A 20,872-nucleotide genomic window follows, 5' to 3' on the forward strand; every position below is an offset into this window, starting at 1 on the left:
GTGCAACTGAGGGATCTGTTCTTAGACGGGGCGTTTGCGAGTCTGGGAGCGCTGACGGAAAAATATGGGTTGCTCCAAGGGAATGCATTTCGGTACATGCAACTGAGGGCTTTTGCGAGGCAACAGGTGAGGGAATTCCCGCAGCTCCCGACGCAGGAGATTCAGGATAAGTGATCTCAGGGACATGGGTGGGGGATGGTAGGGTGTCGGATATATACAGGGAAAAGAGGGACGAGGGGGAGATCATGGTGGATGAGCTGAATGGAAAATGGAAGCAGAGCTGGGGGAAGAGATTGAAGAGGGGCTGTGGGCAGATGCCCTATGTAGGGTAAACTCGTGCGCCAGGCTTAGCCTGATACAATTCAAGGTTTTGCACAGGGCGCATATGACCGGAGCAAGGCTCAGTAAATTTTTCGGGGTAGAGGATAGGTGTGGGAGATGCTCGAGAAGCCCAGCACTGCAGGGGTTCTGGGTGGGGGTGGCGAATGTGCTTTCGAAGGTGGTGGGGGTCCGGGTCGAGCCAAGCTGGGGGTTGGCTATATTTATGGTTGCAGAAGAGCCGGGAGTGCAGGAGGCGAGAGAGGCTGATGCTTTGGCCTTTGCGTCCCTAGTAGCCCGGCGAAGGATATTGCTTATGTGGAAGGAAGCCAAACCCCCGGGCGTGGAGACCTGGATAAATGGCAGGGTTTATAAAACTAGAACGGATAAAATTTGCACTAAGGGGTTTGGCTCAAGGGTTCACCAGGCGGTGGCAACCGTTCATTAACTACCTCGCAGAACGATAAAGGAAATGGGAAGGTAACAGCAGCAACCCAGGGGGGAGGGAGGGGGGAGGGGGTTCGGGTGGGTCCTCAGGGGTGTGTTTGTATAGATATTTGTACTTGGTTATGTATATTGGATTGTTTGATTTTATTATTTGGGAGAGTTATTATTTTTGTTATGGCAGTTGCCATTTAGTTTATATATTATTTATTTATTTGTTAAAAACGGTCACTGTTATTTATATTGTTTTATTGTTGTAAAAAGGGAAAAACCTTTGTACTGTTTTGTTTGGCCGAAAAATTTGAATAAAATATATTTTTAAAAAAAAGAGAGGGTGCAGAAGAGATTTACCAGAATGTTGCCTGGTATGGAGGGCATTAGCTATGAGGAGCGGTTGAATAAACTCGGTTTGTTCTCACTGGAACGAAGGAGGTTGAGGGGAGACCTGATAGAGGTATACAATTATGAGGGGCATAGACAGAGTGGATAGTCAGAGGCTTTTCCCCAGGGTAGAGGGGTCAATTACTAGGGGGCATAGGTTTAAGGTGAGAGGGGCAAGGATTAGAGTAGATGTACGAGGCAATTTTTTTAAGCAGAGGGTAGTGGGTGCCTGGAACTCGCTACTGGAGGAGGTGGTGGAAGCAGGGACGATAGTGACATTTAAGGGGCATCTTGACAAATACATGAATAGGATGGGAATAGAGGGATACGGACCCAGGAAGTGTAGAAGATTGTAGTTTAGTCGGGCAGCATGGTCGGCGAGGGCTGAAGGGCCTGTTCCTGTGCTGTACATTTCTTTGTTCTTTGTATAACCACATCTGCCTTCAGTCCCTTCAGATGCGCGAACACACGAGCTCCCGCTCCCCTTTGGCCAATGCAGCAGCAACCCAGTACCCCCTAGCTGCGTTGCTCCCCCCATAGCACTCCCGTAAGTCAGCTGAATCCTGCTGACCCCAGGCACTCCTGCCACTCCGTCGACCCCCCCAGTGTGGTAGTCTCCACACCCCCCCCCCCCCCCCCCCCGTGCATCAGCGGGCGCTCCTCTCCAACACTGCCCTTCCCCCCCCTCGGCCCCACCCGTTTCTTAGCGCAGGTAAAAGGCCGCGCAGGTAAAAGGCCGCGCCCTCTCTGGCGCAGTTCCCTTTTCCGGCCTAATCCCAGCTCGGGCCTCCCATCTTTAACGCCCCCCCCCCCCGCCAACGGGGCCCCGTCTTTCCAACCACTGACGCCCACACACTCTCAAAACCCCCACTTCGAACCATTTCACCCTTTGCCACCCAGCACCCAAGGAAACAATACAGACCAGAACAACCCCAACTTCCCCCAAAGCACAGTGACCACAGTAGTCCCCCCGCGACATCCCCTCACAACCGGCCCTCAGTCTGTGTCCACCTTTTCAGCTTGGATAAAGGTCCACGCCTTCTCCGGCATCTCTAAGTAATGGTGCTGGTCCTTAAACGTGACCCACAGTCGCGCCGGCTGCAGCATCCCAAATTTAACCCCCGTACGATGCAGAACCGCCTTAGACCGATTGTACCCGGCCCTCTTCTTGGCCACCTCCGCGCTCCAGTCCTGGTATATACGGACCTGTGCATTCTCCCATCTGCTGCTCCGCTCCTTTTTTGCCCATCTTAGGACACACTCCCTGTCCACCAAGCGGTGGAACTGCACCAATACTGCCCGCGGCGGCTTGTTAGACTTGGGTCTCCTCGCCAGGACTCGATGGGCCCCATCCAGCTCCAGGGGCCTCGGGAAGGCACCCGCGCCCAGCATCGTGTTCAGCATCATGATCACGTATGCTCCAGCATCCGACCTCTCCACTCCCTCCAGGAGACCCAGAATCCGCAGGTTCTTCCTCCTCGACCGATTCTCCATGTCCTCGAACTTCTCTTGCCATTTCTTATGCTGCGCCTCTACCTTCACCGCCAGGCCCAATATCTCGTCCTCATTCTCCGAGGCCTTCTGCCACACCTCCCGGACCGCCCCTTGGGCCTTCTGAGTCTCGACCAGCTTGTCGATCGAAGACTTCATTGGCTCCAGCAGCTCTGCTTTCAATTCCGTGAAACAGCGCTTGAGAAACTCCTGCTGCTCTTGCGACCACTGCGCCCATGCTTCCTGGTCTCCACCCGCCGCCATCTTGGTTTTCCTCCCTCGCACTTTTCGCTGCACCAAAATTATTTTTTTCACCGCTCCACTCCTGGTCCAATCCATACAGTGCCGGGGAAATTGTACTGTCACCTTCCACACTGGGAACCGTCGAACAAATGCCGCTGGGGCCCCTAAAAAGAGCCCAAAAGTCCGTTTCTGGCGGGAGCTGCCGAACGTGCGACTTAGCTCAGCATAGCCGCAACCGGAAGTCTCAATAGCAAGTCAGTTAAGAACCAGATCGCCTATGGTGTTAAAACCAGTAAAGGAGCAAGTGAAATCGCTGGCAAAGTAATGTGGTAACTAAAATGAACACTGTCAGTGACTGGGATAAAATTAATGCTGGAGATCTGAAATTAAAGAAAGATAGAGCTGGAAAGATCAGCTCTGGCAGCATCTGTGAACAGGGAAACTGAGTTAATGTTTCCCGTACTTGCCTTTCATCAGAACTAAAAGAAGTTAGAGTTTATAGGAGGGATGTGATAGCACTGGAAACGGTGCAGAGGAGATTTACTAGGATGTTGCCTGAGCTGGAGAGTTTTAGTTTTGTCATGTGAGAGTACCATTAAGAAATGGGTGTTTATAAAATAGCTGTAGTGGATGTACCTTTAAGAAATGGGTGTTTATCAGTGATGTCAGAGTGTGGGTGGAGCTGAGCTGTCTGCCTGCTTTTACTTTCACTTTGGGCTGTTTGCTGCAGGGCGTGTTTAGTTTCGTTTTGGATTTGGAAAAGCTGCAGTCACACCAAGATGTGTATGAGTCTCTGCAAGCTTATGAAGGTTCATTTGGTGATTTCAAAGTGGTTACTGTTCTCAGTAGTGAAGTCTTTCTGTAAAAATGGTTCTTTTTGTCTTATGGATGTTGCAAGGAAAGATTAAGAGTTACTTAGAGAGTTGTTAAGATGTTTACTGTGGGTTTATAAAGTGTTAACAGGTTTCATAAATAAACATTGTTTTAATTTAAAAGTAATGTAGATGTCTGTTGCATCACACCTGCAGAGTAGGCCCGTGTGTTCCCCATAACCACAATCTATTAAAAGTTGTGGGTCAGGTGAACTCCATGATACACTTTGGGGTTCTCTAAACCCTGGCCCATAACATTATGAAGAGAGATTTTCCTTGGAGCAGAGGAGACTGAGGGGAGACATGAATGAGATGTATAAAATTATGAGGGGCATAGATAGAGTAGACAGGAAGAAACCTTTCCCCTTGGTGGAGGATCAATGACCAGGGGGCTTAGATTTAAGGTGAGGGGCAGGAGATTTGGAGGCAATGTGAGGAAAAACCCCAGAGGGTGAAGGGAGTTTGGAACTCACTGCCTGAAAGGATGGTGGAGGCAGAGACCCTCAGAACACTTAAGAAATATTTAGATGGGCACTTGCCAACCCAGGGCAGACAAGGCCAAGTGCTGGAAAATGGGATTAGAATAGTTAAGTGGTTATTTTTGCCCGGTGCAGATATGAGGCTAAAGGGCCTTTTCTGTGCTGTATGACTCTGACTCTATGTAACACATTTTAAGCAAGTACAGAGGTAGAGAAAGAATGGGTGAGTTGTGGGGTGATGAACACAGGGAGCATTTTGGATAGAGTAGAAGGTGGGAGAGATTAATTGTCACAAAAGCAATGATGGTGTGAAGTGGAAGAGAATGATAATGGACAAGTAAAGAAAGAAAAGATGGATCTCGAGGAAGTATAAATGAATAATTTATATGAGAAACAAAACAATCACATCTTACAGCTGCTATTTAAATAAATGAGGTCAGTGGTTAGGATTTATAATTATAGAACTCAATGTTGTGTCCAGAAATTTGTAAAGTTCTTAGTTGCAAGATGAGGTGCTGCTCCTTGCATTTTTGCTGAGTTTCATTGCAATAGTATGGGGGCTACGGAGAGAGTTCAGGATGGAAGCAGGAGGAACATTAAAATGCTGGGATGATTTTGGATTAAATGGAGGTTTCAGCAAAATTATCACTGATCTTCATTTGATCCACAGTATAGAAGAGATTGCATCATGAACAGCAAATACAGTGTACAAATAATGAGGATATGTTCAAATAAACATGATTTGGTTAAGTGATTAATTGCTAATCGTTATCAACCAGGGGATGAGGGGAGGGCGATGGATGTTGTTTACATGGACTTCGATAAAGCCTTTGACAAGGTGCCTCATGGCAGACTGGTACAAAAGGTGAAGTCACACGGGATCGGAGGTGAGTTGGCAAGATGGATACAGAACTGGCTAGGTCATAGAACGCAGAGAGTAGCAATGGAAGGGTGCTTTTTGAATGTAAGGTTGTGACTAGTGGTGTTCCACAGGGATCTGTGCTGGGGCCTCTGTTTGTAGTATACGTAAATGGTTTGGAGGAAAATGTAGCCGGTCTGATTATTAAGTTCGCGGATGACACCAAGGTTGGGGGAGTGGCAAATAGTGTTGAGGATTGTCAGAGGATACAGCAGGACAGAGATAGGTTGGAGACTTAGGAAGAGAAATGGCAAATGGAATTTAATCTGGACAAATGTGAGGTAATGCATTTTGGTGCATCCAACATAGAGGAGAAATATATCGTAAATGGCAAAACTCTTAGGAATATAGAAAGTCAGAGAGATCTGGGCGTGCAGGTACACAGATCTTTGAAAGTGGCAACGCAAGTGGACAAGGTAGTAAAGAAAGCACACGGAATGCTTGTCTTCATTGGACAGGACATAGAGTATAAAAACTGGCAAGTCATGCTACAGTTGTATAGAACCTTGGTAAGGCCACACTTGGAATATGTGCACAATTCTGGTCGCCACACTACCAGAAGTATGTGGAGGCTTTGGAGAGGATGCAGAGGTTTACCAAATTGTTGCCTGGTCTGGAGGGTGTCAGCTGTGCGGAGAGGCTGAATAGACACAAGACTGTTTTCATTAGAAAGACGGAGGTCTACAAGATTATGAGGGGCATGGATAGAGTGGATGGACAGGCACTCTTTCCCAGGGTGGAGGGGTCAGTCACCAGGGTGCAGAGGTTTCCGGTATGTGGGGCAAAATTTAGAGGATATGTGCGAGGCAGGTTTTTTACACCGAGGGTGGTGAGTGCCTGGAACGCGTTGCTAAGGTAGGTTGTGGAAGCAGTTACATTAATTGCGTTCAAAAGGCATCTTGACAAATACATGGATAGGATGGGCATGGTGGTACAGTGGTTAGCACCGTTGCTTCACAGCGCCAGGGTCCCAGGTTCGATTCCCGGCTTGGGTCACTGTCTGTGTGGAATCTGCACGTTCTCCGTGTCTGCGTGGGTTTCAGTTGGGCGCTCCGGTTTCCTATCACAATGGCCAAAGACGTGCTGTTAGGTGAATTGGACATTCTGAATTCTCCCTCGGTGTACCCGAACAGGTGCCGGAGTGTGGTGACCTTGGCTTTTCACAGTAACTTGATTGCTGTGTTAATGTAAGCCTACTTGTGACAATAAAGTTTATTAAAACACTTGAAACACTATTGAGGGATACAACACTAGGAAGTGCTGAGGGTTTTGGCCAAGGGTGGTAACATGACCGGTACAGGCTTGGAGGGCCGAAGGGCCTGTTCCTGTACTGCATTGTTCTTTGCACCATAAAACTAACCAATTCCATTTTTCAACTCATTTCTATCATTTCCTTCCACATTAAGTCAGTCAGTGCAACTAAAAATATATTATAACTAACCACATAAAAATTCTGCGGAATTCTGAGAAAGACAAATCTTTTTTGTTAATGTATTTTATTACAAACATGTATCAAAACAGGTTACAAAACATAAACACCCCGGGAAACATACTTCCCAACAATCAACTATACAGCCTGTACAAATTTCCCCCCTTTTTCACCCCTCCCCCTCCCCCGCGACAACAGCTCCTCAAACACAGTCGCAAACATCCCCCACCTTTTCTCAAACCGCTCTGCAGAGTCCCTTAACTCATATTTTATCTTCTCTCATCGCAGGAAGTTGTACAGGGCACCCAACCAAGCCGCTACGCCCGGTGGTGATGTCGGCCGCCATTCCAGTAAAATGCGCCGCCATGCAATCAGAGAAGCGAAGGCCAAGACATCGGCCTTCCTCCTCCATGAGCTCCGGCTTCTCTGAAACCCCAAATATCGCCACCAAAGGGTCCGGGTCTACTCCCTCCTCCACTATCCTGGCTAAGACCATGAACACTTCCGCCCAGGATCTTCCCAATTTTTCGCAACCCCAAAACATGTGCGCGTGATTCGCTGGCTCCCGCCCATACCTCTCGCACTCATCTGCTACCTCCTGAAAGAACCCACTCATTCTCGTCTGAGTCATATGCACCCTGTGCACCAACTTAAACTATCAGGCTCATCCCTGCACACGAGGAGGTCCCATTTACCCTACGCAGTGCCTCACAACATGCTCCCCAATTGATCTCCCCTCCCAAATCCACTTCCCATTTCTCACTGATCATCACCATCTGCTCGCCTTCCTCACCCCCCCAAGCCACTTATACATATCCCCAATTCTTTCCTCCCCTTCCACATCCGGAAGCAGCAGTCGCCCTAGCAGGGTGTATCCAGGCAACCTAGGGAACTCCTTTCAGACTTTTGTGGAAAGTCTCTAACCTGTAGATTCCTGAACTCACTTCCCCTTGGCAGCTCTACCCTCTCCCTAAGCTCTTCCAGACCGGCGAACCCTTCCTCCAAATGCAGATCCCTCACCTTGACCAGTCCCACTTCCCTCCACCTCCTGTGTACACCACCCATTCACCCCCCCCTCCCCCCCCCCCCCGACACAAACCCAGAAATGCACAGCATTAGCACCGACATCCCTAAAATGCCTCTTCAACTGATTCCGGAACTTCACTGTGTACTGCACCACTGGGCTCCCTGAATACCTACTCGGAGCCATTGGCAATGTTGCTGTCACCACAGCCCTCAAACTAGACCCCTTACAAGATTTTTCCTCCATCCTAACCCACTCAACCCGTCTCCTTCCCACCATCGCCCTACCCACCATATCTGCACCGTATCCACATTCGCTGCCCAATAATAATGAAGCAGGTTTGGCAGCATCAACCCCCCCTGCTGCCTCTGCCTCTGTAGCAGGGTCCTCCCCACCCTCTCATATTCCCCGTCCATAAAAAGTCTGAAATGATCGTGTCCAATTCCCGAAAAAAGGCTTTGGTATAAAGATCGGGAGAGCCTGAAAGATGAACAAAAACCTCGACAGAATATTCATTTTCACCACTTGGATCCTCCCCGCCAATGTTAAGTGCAGTGTATCCCACCTCTTAAGATGCTCCCTGGCCGCCTCCACCAGCTTCGTTAAGTTCCACCTATGGAGCTCCGTCCATTCCCTCGCTACCTGAATCCCCAAATACCTAAACCTATCCCTCGCTGCCATAAATGGCATCCCCCCCCCAAATTTGCCCCACCCCATCCCAGCTCATTCACCGGCAAAACCTCGCTTTTCTCTACATTCAGTTTATACCCGAGGACCCTCCAAACCTCCCCAGCTGGCCCATAATCCTTCCTATACTCCAGCGGATCCGAAACATACAGCAAGAGGTCATCGGCATAGAGCAACACCCGATGCTCCCTCTGTCCCCTCGTAATCCCCTGCCACCATGAGAACCATCATCAACGGCTCTATGGTCAGCGCAAACAGTAACAGCGACAGCGGGCACCCTGCCTCATACCCCTGTGTAAGTCAAAGCTCCGCGAACTCGTATTAATCGTCCTCGCACTCGCATTTGGTGCCACATACAGCAACTGCACCCATGCCACAAATCTCGGCCCAAATCCAAACCTTCCCAAAACCTTAAACAAGTACCGCAACTCTACCCGATCAAATGCCTTCTCCGCGTCCATGGACACCACCACCTCCGGTATCAGAGCCCCTGACGGATTCATGACTACATTCAACAGCCGCCTTATATGACTCGTGAACTGCCTGCCCTTCACGAAGCCTGTTTCATCTTCTGCAATCACCTCTGGGACACAATCCTCCATCCTCCCTGCCAACAACTTAGCCAATAGAAAGACAAATCTTAACCATAACATTTAAAAACATCTGCACAGCATTTTGCCAGAAAGGTTTGTCCTCTGCGCCTTTTATCTTCGCTTTTCCTCACTCTGAGCGCTGGACTTTGTTTTAAGTGAAGTGCATCCCAAAATTTTCAACATCTCCATTATCCAGATTTTTAAATAAATACCACAATTCAGTTTGAGAGTGTGAAACTTCGGTCGGAAGCAACTGTGTTTTACTTAAATAAAGGGAATTACAATGAAATGAGGATAAAGTTGGGTAAAGTGGACTGGGCAGGTAGATGAGCAGGAAAGGCAGTAAAAAAGCAATGTGAAATTGTCCATTTTGGAAGGGAGAACTAAAGAGTATTATTTAATTAGAGAAAAACTGCAGAAAGCTGCAACACAGAGTGACTTGAGGGGACTTGTGCACGAAACACAGAAAGCTCGCACACCAGTGCAGCAGGTAATCAGGAAGGCGAATGGAATATTGGCCCTTATTTCAAGGGGGTTGGAGTATAAGAGTCGGGAAGTTTTGCTGCAACTGTACAAGATACTGGTGCAACCACATTTGGAGAACTGGGAACAGTTTTAGTTCTTTATTTAAGGAATGATCTGGAAAATGGAACTAAAGAAACTGAAGACACTGTTGCTAAATTTGCAGATGATACAAAGATCTGTGGAGGGACAGGTAGTATTGAGGAAGCAGGGGGGCTGCAGAAGGATTTGGACAGGCTAGGAGAGTGGGCAAAGAAGTGACAGATGTGGAAAACTGTGAGATTATGCACTTTGGTTATGAGGAATGGAGGCATAGACTATTTTCTAAATGGGGAAATGTTTAGGAAATCAGAAGCACAAAGGGACTTGGGAGTCCTTGTTCACGATTCTCTGCAGGTTATCGGGCAGATTCAGTCGGCAGTTAGGGAGGCAAATGCAATGTTGGCATTCATGTCGAGAGGGTTAGAATACAAGACCAGGGATGTACTTATGAGGCTGTACAAGGCTCTGGTCAGACCCATTTGGAGTATTGTCAGCAGTTTTGGGCCCCGTATCTAAGGAAGGATGTGCTGGCCTTGGAAAGAGTTCAGAGGAGGTTCACAAGACTAATCCCTGAAATGAAGAGCTTGCCGTATGAGGAACATTTGAGGACTCTGGGTCTGTATTCGTTGGTGTTTAGAAGGATGAGGGGGGATCTTCTTGAAACTTACAGGATACTGCAAGGCCTGGATAGAGTGGACATGGAGAGGATGTTTCCACTTGTAGGAAAATCTAGAACCAGAGGACACCATCTCAGACTAAAGGGACGATCCTTCAAAACAGAGATGAGGAGGAATTTCTTCAGCCAGAGGGTGGTGAATCTGTGGAATCTTTGCCACAGAAAGCTGTGGAGGCCAAATCACAGTGTCTTTAAGACCGAGATAGGTTCTTGATTAATAAGGGGATCAGGGGTTATGGGGAGAAGGCAGGAGAATGGGGATGAGAAAATATCAGCCATGGAACAAAAGAACAAAGAAAAATACAGCGCAGGAACAGGCGCTTCGGCCTTCCAAGCCTGTGCCGATCATGCGTCCTATTGAGACCAACCTCCTGTATCCTTCTATACCCCGTCTGTCCATGTGCCTATCCAGATAAGTTTTAAGATCGCTAACGTATCTGCCTCAACCACCTCACTTGGCAGGCATTCCAGGGCCAAAAAAAAACAAAAAAAAAACTTCCCTCTCACATCTCCACTGAACCTTTCCCCCTCACCTTGAACTTGTGCCCTCTTGTAATTGTCATTTCCGCCCTGGGAAAAAGCCTCCAACTGTTCACCCTATCTATACCCGTAATAATTTCATAAACTTCTATCAGGTCTCCCCTCAGCCTCTATCTCCCTCGGGAGAACAGTCCCAGTTTATTCAATCTCTCCTCATAGCTAATATCCTTCTTACAAGGGAATTGAACCCGCGCTGATGCCTTGTTCTGCATTACAGGCCAGCTACTTAGCCCAGTGTACTAAACCAGCCCCTTGTGAGGGCAGAGCCTTGTGTATATCTGAGGCTGAGATATCCTTGACCAGTCAAGGAATCAAGGGGTACAGGGAAAGGGCAGGAAAGGGGATGTGAGGGTTGTAGGATCAGCCATCATCCTATTGAATGGTGGAGCAGGCTTGAGGGGCCGAATGGCCCCCCATTCCTATTTCTTATTATCTTATTTCTAATTTGGGAACTGCAGAAAAATGTATATGAATTTTTTTTTAAAGTAGCTGGTAAGAATCAGAAGGACAATGTGTCTCTGAGCATCAGTCAACTGTAATATTTCACCTTGATTTGGTCAAAAACAATAACATCTTTAATTTATGTGATGTTTTGAACATAAAATATCCCGAGGTGCATCAGCAGAGTATTACAAAGCAAAATTCAACACTGAGCCGCCTGCGGAAGGCAACTTTAAGGTAGTTGCTCGAAGAAAGGTGTTACAAATATCATCTTTAAGGAATAGAGAAAGGCAAATAGGTTAAAGGAGGGAATTCAGAATTTAGGACCTTGGCAGCTGATGGTGGGCCGATTAAAATTAAGCATGCTCAGGAGGCCCTAATTAGATGAATGCAGACAGACCAGAGGGTTGTGGGGTTGATGGAGATTATGGGATAGGAAGGGGTGAGACCATGAAGGGATTTGAAAACAGTAATGAAAATTTTGAAGTAAAATTTGCTCACTAGGAGCCAGTGTAGGTTAGCAAACAAAGGGATAATGGGTGAATGGGATTTGATGCAAGTTGGGGAAGGTTAGAGTTTTGGATGACCTCCGGTTCATGGAGAGTAGAATGTGGGAGGATGGTTCAGGAGTGCTTTGTGATAGTCAAATCAGAGGTAACAAAATATAGATGAAGTTTCAGCAAGACCTGAGCTGAGGCAGATGTGCTGTCATGTGGATTTCAGGAGATGGAAGTAGGTGGTGTTAGTTATGGCACGGATATGTGGTCAGAAGCTCATTTTGGAGTTACAAATAACACCAAGGCTTGTGTAGTCTGGTGCAATTTCAGATCAATTGCCAGGGAGAGAGGTAATGAGTTGGTAGCAAAGGAGCAGAGTTCTTTTTTATAATGAGAACTGAAGACAATGTCTTCAGTCTTCCCAATATTTTGTTGGTGAAAATGTCATCTCAAAGAATTGTAGATATTGAACAAGCAGTCTGACATCGTGACTTTGGAGGAGTTGAGAGAAGTGGTGGGGACCTAGAGCTGCATGACATCAACATACAAAGGAAAACTGGTTGTGGTTTATTCATGCTGTATATTTATTGTTTTACAACAAACGGGGAATTTCTGCCACATCAGAACTGTAGTATGACAGATAGCTTCTCAGAGGTCATTACATTATCCCCGTGTGGCACACAAGTTAGCAGTCATTTTGACCCGAGGTCTTTCTGCATGCAAGCACTGAGACTTTGATATCTGAAAGGTTGTCCTAGCCAACAGTCCTTTCTCAAATGGTCACACTTTCCATTTGTTCTTTTGCTGTTGATTTCTTATGTAGGTGTTGAATCCGCAGTAAACAGGAGGCATAGACGATAGTTGAAATTAAGGAACAAGGTTTATCACAATACAAATCCTCCGCTCCCCTAACCAGGCCGGGTTTTTTATGAGGTGCTCTTCCTGTAAAGGGGAAGCCCCACCCCCTTAAAGGGGCACCGGTCATGGGGAAATTGTATGGTCCTGATCCCAGGGAAAGAAATTTGATTTAAAAAGTTAACCCATGTAATAATTTTGGACATTCTGAGGACATAAAACCGGCACAATGTACCCGGTTACAGTTACTAATTTATCAAAAAGGAATCAAATTATTCAGTAGTTTTGATTAAGGAATTGTTTTGAAATGGAGTTGAAAACCCTTTTTTTGTGTAATGAGAATGATTTAATGGGATTAGACTGTACAACAGCAGAAACTCTTTCTTCAAATACATCTGATCTTCATTGTAGCCGCTGGTAAATCTGGAGTCTGAGTAAATTTGTGCTAATGTTTTTGAGCTACCTGCCTGCACGCGGATATGCTCCATTGTTCTATCAACTTAATGGTAAATCACCTTCATGTAAGTGTTTTGGTTGAATTCCCCTCATAATTTTCCTCTTTATAACATCATCATATTTGCCTGAGTGCATTTGCTGTTTACTGATGACCAGTTTTTTGATTTCATTTTCTCCTTTGCTTTCCTGTTGTCAATACAGAGACAGCGCACAGTTGCATAGGAGCAGACTATGTGACGGTTGTTTATGTGTGACACAATAATAAAGTTGATCTTGACAAAGAATGAGGCAGACTGGGAGTTCCTGACAGAGAGAATCTCACTGTATCAAAGCTTTGGAGTTGGTTCTGCCTTTTTCTTTTTATAAATTTAGAGTGCCCAATTATTTCTTTTTCTTTTCCAATTAAGGGGCAATTTAGCGTGGCCAATCCACCTAACTGCTCATCTTTTGGGTTGTGGGGGTGAAACCCACGCGGACATGGGGAGAATATGCAAACTACACATGGACAGTGACCCAGGGCCGGGATTCGAACCCGGGTCCTCGGCGCCGCAGTCCCAGTGCTATCCACTGCACCACATGTTGCCCGGTTCTGTCTTTTGAATCAATTTACAAAGCTGGATATTGTTGGCAAGACCAGCATTTATTTATCCTCCTTTGGCCACCATGCACTAAGAGGACATTAGCAACGGCGGGCTTCCATTGGATTCGTCCATGAATATACTTGGCAAATTACTGGAGTGGTCTGTCATTGCCTCCCGCAGTACTTATCCCTAATTGCCCTGGAGAAGGTGGTGAAGACCCACCTTGTTGAACCATTTTAATTTTGGTGATAAACCTGCTCCCATTGTGCTGTTAAGGAAAGTGTTCCAGTGTTTTAACCCAGTCCCAGTGCAATATATACACCAAGATGGTGTGGGGGATGGAGGTGATTGTATTCCTATGTACCTGTTGCCCTTGCTCCATGTAATTGAGGTTGCGCATTTGGTGGGGGGGGCGGGGGGGGGGGGGGGGGGGGGGGGGAAGGCGCACGCCTTCAGGACTGTTGCTTAAGCAGCCGTAACAAGTTGTTGTGGTTGATTTTTAAATGGTACACATAGCAACCATGGTGTGCGTGTGGCAGATAGGGTGCTGATCAGGCAGTTTCCTTTGTCGTGGAAGGTGTCAGGTTTCTTGGGCAGAACTGAACTCATCCTGCAAAGTGTTTCATCAATCTGACTTGTACATTGTAGATTTTGGAACATAGAACAGAGAACTGAACAGCACAGTACAGGCCCTTCGGCCCACGATGCGCTGAACTAGTCTGAAACTAAGATCAAATCAGCCTACTCCCAATCATTCTAGTGCGCTCCATATGCCTATCCAATAACCGCTTGAAAGTTCCTAAAGTGTCTGACTCCACTACCATAGCTGGGAGTGCATTCCACGCCCCAACCACTCTGAGTAAAGAACCTACCTCTGACACCCCTCCTATATCTTCCACCATGAACCTTATAGTTATGCCCCCTTGTAACAGCTACATCCACCCGAGAAAAAAGTCGCTGAACGTCCACTCTATCTATCCCTCTCATCATCTTATACACCTCAATTAAGTCACCTCTCATCCTCCTTCGCTCCAATGAGAAAAGCCCTAGCTCCCTCAGCCTTTCCTCAGAAGACCTACCCTCCAATCCAGGCAGCATCCTGGTAAATCTCCTTTGCAACCTTTCCAATGCTTCCACATCCTTCCTATAATGAGGTGCCCAGAACTGCACACAATACTCCAAATGTGATTTGGCCCAACCAAGGTCTTGTACAGTTGCAGCATAATCTCACTGCTCTTCAACTCATTCCCCCTATTAATAAATGCTAACACACTATAGGCTTTCTTCACGGCTCTATCCACTTGGGTGGCAACTTTCAGAGATCTATGGACATGAACTCCGAGATCTCTCTGCTCCACCACATTCTTCAGAACCCTGCCGTTAACCCTGTAATCTGCATTTAAATTTGTCCTACCAAAATGAATCACCGCACACTTATCAGGGTTAAACTCCATCTGCCAATTTTCAGCCCAGCTCTGCGTCCTATCAATGTCTATTTGCAGCCTACAACAATCCTCCACATTATCCACTACTCCACCAATCTTGGTGTCATCAGCAAATTTACTAACCCAACCTTCAACTCCATCATCCAAGTCATTTTTATTGATAAAATCACAAATAGCAGAGGACCCAGCACTGATCCCTGTGGTACACCGCTGGTGACTGGGCTCCAGGATGAAAATTTATCATCTACCACCACCCTCTGTCTTCTATGTGATAGCCAGTTACTGATCCAATTGGCCAAATCTCCCTCTATGCCATGCCTCCTTACTTTCTGCATGAGCCGACCATGGGGCACCTTATCAAACGCCTTACTAAAATCCATGTGTACGACATCAACTGCTCTACCTTCATCTATGTACTTAGTTACCTCCTCAAAGAATACAATCAAACTTGTGAGGCAAGACTTACCCCATACAAATCCGTGCTGACTATCCTGGATTAAGTTGTATCTTTCCAAATGATCATAATTCCTATCCCTTTCCAATAATTTACCTATGACCGAAGTGAGACTAACCGGCCTATAATTCCCAGGGTTATACCTATTCCCTTTCTTGAACAAGGGGACCACATTCGCCTCTCTCCAGTCTTCTGGCACTATGCCTGTAGACAGTGAGGACATAAAGATCAAAGCCAAAGGCTCTGCAATCTCATCCCTCGCCTCCCACAGAATCCTAGGATATATCACATCAGGCCCAGGGGACTTATCTATCCTCAAACTTCTCAAAATTTCTATCACACCTTCCTTCCGAATATCTATCTACCTCCAGCCTTCCAGCCTGTATCACACTATCCTCCTCAACAACATGGCCCCTCTCCTTTGTGAACACTGAAGAAAAGTATTCATTTAGGGCCTCTCCTATATTTTCAGACTCCATTCACACGTTCCCACTACTGTCCTTGACCAGCCCTAACTTCACCTTGGTCATTTTTTTGTTCCTCACATAAGCCTTGCGGTTTTCCTTGATCCTACCCGCCAAGGACTTCTCATGCCCCCTCCTCGCTCTCCTAAGCCTTTTCTTGAGCTCCTTCCTAGCTATCTTGTATCCCTCAAGTGCCCTAACTGAATTTTGGGCAGGCTTTGGAGAGTCAGATGTGATCATTCCCTCACCGCGGAAAGCCCAACCTCTGACCTGTTCCTGCAGCTCAGTATTTCTGTCAAGGGTTCCCAAACTGTGGGTCACAACCCCCAATGCGACATGGGATAAGCTGTTGGGGTTGGAAGCTCCAAGGCAGCAATGGCAGCTGTAGAGTGGAATCTGACATGTGACAATCCCGAGGACTGATGTGAGGCCCCTTTAAATGTTTGTGATTTGGTTTTGCCTGTGGGCGTGGCCTAATATGATGACCTCTGACGCCTGGTCACTGACATCCACCAAAATAATAATCTTTATTAGTGTCACTAGTAGGCTTACATTAACACTGCAATGAAGTTACTGTGAAAATGGTGGCTGCCTGTATCCCTGCTGTTTGAACCCCCACTCTGCTCAATAACTGGTTGCTATCCCCCTACCCCCACAATCCCTGTACCCCAATTTCTGCTTGAGCCTCACCAAGTACAAAACATTAAAGTAAGGTCATAGAACAACATATTTGGGAAGCACTGATTTATGTGACTGGTTTATTTAAGTTGCTGGTCAGTAGCAGCCCCAGAATGTTGGTGGTGGACTTGGCGATGGTTAATGCCTCTGGGAGGGATTAGACCTTATTGGAGATGGTCATTGCTTGGCACTTGGGTAATGCAAATGTTACTTGCCACTTATTATCCCTATCCTGAATGCTGTCCAGGGCTTGTTGCATGCAGGCATGGATTACTGGATATTTGTCAATCATAGTGTATATCCGCACTCCTGACCTTCTGTTGGAGGGAAGGTCTGATAAATATCTAAAGGTAGCTATGGGCGGCACACAGCACAGTGATTAGCACTGTTGCTTCACTGTGCCGGGGACTCTGGTTCGATTCCCGGCTGGGTCAATGTCTGTGTGGAGTCTGCATGTTCTCCCCGTGCCTGCGTGGGTTTCCTCCGGGCGCTCCAGTTTCCTCCCACAAGTCCCGAAATACGTGCTGTTAGGTGAATTGGACATTCTGAATTCTCCCTCCGTGGATCCGAACAGGCGCCGGAATGTGGCGACTAGGGGATTTTCACAGTAACTTCTTTGCAGTGTTAATGTAAACCTACTTGTGACAACAATAACGATTATTATTATTTTAAAATTGTACCATTTGGTTTATATTGCTCTCCTCATTCATCCTGTCAAAATGTTTCACTGACGGACTTCCGGTGGCGGCCAGGGAGGAGTAGGTCCCACATTTGACAGCTCCCACCTGCAACGGACTTTTGGATCTTTTCCCCACGTTTTTTTTTGGATTTTATGGGATAAATCTGTGAAGAGTGAGACAGTGAGGAGAAATCCCCCTCTGGTGTATGGAGAATTGGACCAGAAGTGGCCGTGTGAGATGACAAAGTGTCTTTTAATTCACCTCCAGCAGAGAGAGAGTTGGAAGCCCCCGTCCAGGCTGGTCACATGAAACGTGAGAGGACTGAATGGGCCGGTCAAGAGGGCTCGCGGTTTTGCGCCTTTGAGGGAACTGAAGGTGGACGTGGCAATGCTACAAGAGACACACCTAAAGGTTACAGACCAGACGAGATTGAGGAAGGGGTGGGTTAGCCAAGTGTTCCACTCAGGACTGGACCCAAAGACCGGGGGGGGGGGGGGGGTAGCGATCTTGATCAGCAAACGAGTGGCATTCTAGGCAGGGAGAATCGTGTCAGACTAGAGGGGTAGGTGCATAATGGTGAGTGGGAAGCTGGAGGGGGTGCAAGTGGTACTTGTGAACATAAATGCTCCGAATTGGGACGACATGGAATTTATGAGGTGAGTGTTAGGTAAGGTCCCAGACTTATAGAGTCACATAACCTGATCATGGGAGGGGCTTCAATACAGTTATTGATCTGGAATTGGACCGATCAAAATCCAGGACAGGAAGGAGGCCAGCTGCGGCAAAGGAATTGAAGGGTTTTATGGAACAGATGGGGGGGCAGGGGGAAGGGGAAACTATCTGGAAACAAATGATACGGGGGAGGTCTCCGCAGTGACAGTCTGGGAAGCTTTGAAGGCAGTAGTCAGAGGGGGATTAATCTCGATACGGACCCACAGAGAAAAGGTGGAACGGGCTGAGAGGGTCAGGTTAGTTCAGGAGATACTCCAGGTGGACAGAAGATACTCGGGAGGCCCCGGAAGTGGGGCTACTGAGGGAGCGGCGGAGGTTACAGGTGGAGTTTGGGCTGTTGACCACAGGGAAAGCAGTAGAACAGTTGAGGAAGGCAAGGGGGCGATCTATGAGTACGGGGAAAAGGCAAGCAGAATGTTGGCGCACCAGCTCAGGAAAAGAGAGGCGGCCAGGGAGATAGGTAAAGTAAAGAGTAGAGACGGTAATACTGTCCTGGACCCAGCGGGGGTGAACGAGGTGTTCAAGGACTTTTATAGTAATTTATGAGTCAGAACCCCCGGCTGGGGTAGAGGGGATGAGGCAGTTTCTGGATCAGTTGGGGTTCCCGAGGGTGGAGGAGACCTGGTGGAGGGGCTGGGAGCCCCAATTGAGATTGACGGCTATCGGGTGGAATTCTATAAGAAGTTTTCAGGATATTGAGCCTACTGCTGGTGAGGACATTTAATGATGCAAGAGAGAAGGGAGTACTCCCCCCAACAATGTCGCAGCCTCGAAACGGGAGAAGAATCCGGACCAATGCGGATCATACAGGCTGATTTCTTTATTGAATGTGGATGCCAAACTGCTGGCTAAAATACTGGCCACAAGGACAGAGGACTGTGTCCCGGGATTTGTTCAGGGCAGGCAACTCCAGGCCAATGTTCGAAGGCTTCTAAATGTTATTATGATGCCCTCAGAAGGAGAGGCGGCGGAGGTTGGTGGTAGCGATGGTTGCAGAGAAGGCTTTTGATTGGGTGGAGTGGAATTGCCTGTGGGAGGCACTGGGAAGGTTTGGGTTTGGGAGGGCTTCATTTACTGGGTGCGGTTGCTCTATCAGGCACCAGTAGCGAGTGTGCGTACGAACCGGCTGAGGTCAGGGTATTTTAAACTACACCGAGGGATGAGGCAAGGGTGCCCCCTCTCCCCGTTACTGTTTGTTCTGGCCATAGAACCATTGGCCATGGCGTTAAGAGCCTCTAGGAACTGGAAAGGGCTAGTTCGGGGGTGTGTGTGTGTGTGTGGGGAGCACCGGCTCTCGCTCTACGTATATGACCTCTTGTACATCCGGTTGGAGGGGATGGGGGAAGTAATGCAAATCTTGGGCAAGTTTGGCAATTTTTCGGGGTATAAAGTGAACATGGGGGGGGGGGGGGGGGGGAAAGCGAGATGTTTGCGATCCAGGCAAGAGGACAGGAGAAGAGACTGGGAGAGCTGCTGCTTAGAATGGTAAGGAAGAGCTTTTGATATCTGGGATTCCAGGTGGTCCGGGAATGGGAGGCAGTGCACAAGTTAAACCTATCCCGGTTGGTAGAACAAATGGAAGGGGACTTTAAGAGATGGGACATGCTCCCGCTATCACTGGCGGGGGGGGGGGGAGGTCCTCCCCAGATTTCTGTTTATCTTTCAGTGCCTCCCCATCTTCATCCCCAAGGCCCTTTTCAAGCGGGTGAATAAGATTATTTTGGGCTTTGTGTGGGCGAGTAAAACCCCGCGTGTGAAGAAAGTGTTGCTGGAGCGCAGTCGGGGGAGGGTGGGTTGGCGCTGCCGAACTTCTGCAATTACTATTGGGCGGCTAATGTAGCCATGATTAGGAAGTGGGTGGTGGGGGAGGGGTCAGCATGGGAGAAGATGGTGGCGGCATCATGTAAAGACACCAGTTTGGGAGCACTGGTAACGGTACCTCTGCCGTTCTCGCCGGCCCGATACTCCACAAGTCCGGTGGTAGTGGCGGCTCTGAGGATCTGGGGGCAATTGAGGAGACATGAGAGTGGAGGGAGCATCGATTTGGACCCCGATTTATAATAACCACAGGTTTGTACCGGGTAGGCTAGATGGTGGGTTCCGGAGCTGGCAGAGGGTAGGAATTAGAAGGATGGGGGAATCTATTTATCGACTGGAGCTTCCCCAGCTTGAAAGCTTTGGAGGATAAATTTGAATTGCCAACAGGGAATGGTTTTAGGTATTTGCAAGTGTGTGACTTCCTGAGAAAACAGGTGCCGGCCTTTCTGCTGCTGCCGCCACGGGGGATACAGGATAGAGTAGTTTCCAGTACCTGGGTGGGAGAGGGGAAGGTTTCAGATATTTACCAGGAGCTTTCGGAGGTGGAGGAAACCCCGGTGGGGGAGCTTAAGGGCAAGTGGGAGGACGAGCTAGGTGGAGAGATAGAGGCGGGGCTATGTGTTGGAAGATCCGGGAGTTCAGGGGGCGAAAGAGGCCGACGTCCTGGCCTTTGCCTCCCTGGTAGCCCAGAGACGGATCTTGTTAATGTGGAGGGACTCGAAGCCCCCGAGTGTAGAGACCTGGGTTAGTGACATGGCTGGGTTTCTCAGTCTCGAGAAAATAAAGTTCGCCTTAAGAGGGTCAATGGTCGGGTTCACCCGGAGGTGGCAGCCGTTCGTCGACTTTCTCGGGGAAAATTAAAATGTCAGCAGATGTAGTATTCCGGGGGGGGGGGGGGGTGGGGGGATTGTTTATTTTACCATGTCGATGTCATTGTTTTTGTTGCTGTTATAAAAATGTTCAAATACCTCTGAAATATTATTTTTAAAAATCCCAAAATGTTTCACTTCACTCATCTCTGTATTAAATCTCTTCTGCCCAGTTCACCTTCAGTTTATATAGCTGGATTATTATCAGACTGTATTACTTTATCTCACAATCTGCTGTCCTG

General features: G+C 47.8%; 1 protein-coding gene across 3 annotated transcripts in view; it reads left to right on the plus strand.

Annotated features, from left to right (window-relative positions):
• LOC140408242 (polycomb group RING finger protein 3) overlaps positions 1–20,872 on the plus strand; it is a 942,343-nt gene that overhangs the window by 94,677 nt on the left and 826,794 nt on the right. The gene's annotated exons all lie outside the window — the stretch shown is intronic.

This window comes from Scyliorhinus torazame, chromosome 3, assembly GCF_047496885.1.
Source record: "Scyliorhinus torazame isolate Kashiwa2021f chromosome 3, sScyTor2.1, whole genome shotgun sequence".
NCBI classification, from domain to species: Eukaryota; Metazoa; Chordata; class Chondrichthyes; order Carcharhiniformes; family Scyliorhinidae; genus Scyliorhinus; species Scyliorhinus torazame.